Here is a 2,500-nt window from a genome sequence, read left to right as displayed (position 1 = left end):
AGCATGAAAATGTTGTTTCAGCATATGTTTTATATATCTATTATCTGTCACTGTAAATTAGAATAAGACAGGAGGATAGAAAGAGAAAGGACACTGGAAGACTCTTGGGACAAATATTTTAATCTGAGCTGTTTATAGGAAGGGTTACCCTTGAACCTTGAATCGATCAGCACCCAAACAGTGACAATCCTTGATTTGTTCGCTAGCTTTGCATTATAAAATAATCTTTCCTTCCCCCCAATTTCTTTTTAGGAATTCTAGAAGCCCACCCCGCTAGTAATATATTGGCATATTAGGATGTGAGTGTCATTGTCCTTTGGAAAGACTTGTTGTCCGAACAGAATAGGAATGGCCCTGTGGGTTTCCCTTCTCATTACTGAATTTTGTGACAAATATGATCTCAGACATTGGAGATGGAAATTGGAGTAGTTTGATAACAGATTGTCCCCTAAAAATAATCTCTATGATCAAAGTCCCTGATGTTATTTTAGGAATGACAAATGATAAATAGAATAGAATAGAATAGAATAGAATAGAATAGAATAGAATAGAATAGAATAGAATAGAATAGAATAGAATAGAATTTTATTGGCCAAGTATGATTGGACACACAAGGAATTTGTCTTGGTGCATACACTCTCAGTGTACATAAAAGAAAAGATACATTCATCAAGAATCATAAGGTACAACACTTAATGATAGTTTTAGGGTACAAATAAGCAATCAAATCATATTAGGAAACAATCAATATAAATTGTAAGGATACAAGCAACAAAGTTACAGTCATACAGTCATTAGTGAAAGGAGATGGGTGATAGGAATGATGAGAACATTAATAGTAGTGCAGACTTACTAAATAGTTTGACAGTGTTGAGGCAATTATTTGTTTAGCAGAGTGATGGAAAAAACTGTTCTTATGTCTAGTTGTTCTGGTGTGCAGTGCTCTATAGCGTCATTTTGAGGGTACGAGTTGAAACAGTTTATGTCCAGGATGTGAGGGGTCTGTAAATATTTTCACAGCCCTCTTTGACTCGTGAAGTATACAGATCCTCAATGAAAGGCAGGTTGGTAGCAATTGTTTTAAATGTAAACATCTGCCATTTATGACACAATATAGATAAATATGCAGAATTATATAAAAATGCTCTAAAAATACAAGTTTTGCTCTGTTTGTGTAAATATGTGAATTGGGATAAGGCAAGATAAATCTTCAGGGCACAATTTTGAGTTTCTGTCTCTTTTTTTTCTTGCTTTGAACATATTATGTGATTCAGAGCAATGCTATTTCTCTAGTTTTTCTTCCCCAGATATGGAATCATATATTTGAAACAAATATACCAACCTGTTGTTAGTTCTAACAGTCAGCTCAAGGAATAATCTTAAACTGAGGTAAAAAGATCATTCAAGGTGCAATGCCAATTAGAACATAACAGCATTTTACAACTGAGGTCAATGAGCCATAGGCAGTAGGGATATAAAAGGTCAGAACAGAAATATCTGATGATGGCTGCCTATCACTCATTATTAAAAAAAAATGTTTAATTAATCTTGACAACCTTTCAGGGAAGTAGGTAAATATGGATCTGTTATGGTCTCATCTCTTGGTAACTTTTCAAAGTACAGTAGGACAGTCTATTCTGGCATTATTTCCAACTTCTTGCAAACGGAATTTGTCCAACTATACTATATATACTGGATAAAAGAAAATGTCTGAAGATCATTGGAAAATTGTGAGGATATTCCTCGATTTTTAAAAAATCTGTAAAAATGATACTAGAATTCCCAGTGATCTATCAAATTTGAGAAGCAATATGGAAAGTATATTTATAAACCTATTCCTTACGTTTGTAGGGTATGACAAAAGTGTTACCAATGACTAAGTCCCACTGTAGTCTCATAATTTCATAACAGTGGTTCCTAAAATGATCTTAATTATTCCTCATCTGAAATAATGCCATTATCCCTCTTGCAAAAAAAACCCCACAATTTGTTGTTTTACACAAGTGGCTTTGTAGTGATAATCTTAAATGTTTAAACCTCAACTCACAAGCGAGCAGTTACGAATTGCTCTATTAGTCCCAGGATATGCCCAAACTAACCCCGTGAGGATAATTACACCAGTTTAAGAAGCACTGCTTCAAAGGAAGTTCCATCCATGAACCTTGGTTGTGATGGATTACCATGGATCACTATACATAGACGTGGTTTTAAAGTATTGGTCAGTGTCATTATCAAGCATTATCATTATACAGTATCTGAGTGCAAAGTAAAAAGAGCCTTGGTGACGCAGCAGACTAAAACACTGTTAAGTAACACCAGCTGCCTGCAATTACTGCAAGTTCAAATCTCACCAGGCTCAAGGTTGACTCAGCCTTCCATCCTTTCGAGGTAGGTAAAATGAAGACCCGGATTGTGGGGGCAATAAGCCAGCTTTGTATAAAAAAGAACAAAGGGGGGAGGGGAGAAAGTCCTACTAAGCAGGTATATACAAAAGTATGAA

This window comes from Pantherophis guttatus, chromosome 3 (assembly GCF_059756535.1).
Source record: "Pantherophis guttatus breed Tessera chromosome 3, ASM5975653v1, whole genome shotgun sequence".
Lineage (NCBI taxonomy): Eukaryota > Metazoa > Chordata > Lepidosauria > Squamata > Colubridae > Pantherophis > Pantherophis guttatus.
This window is presented reverse-complemented; position numbering follows the sequence as displayed.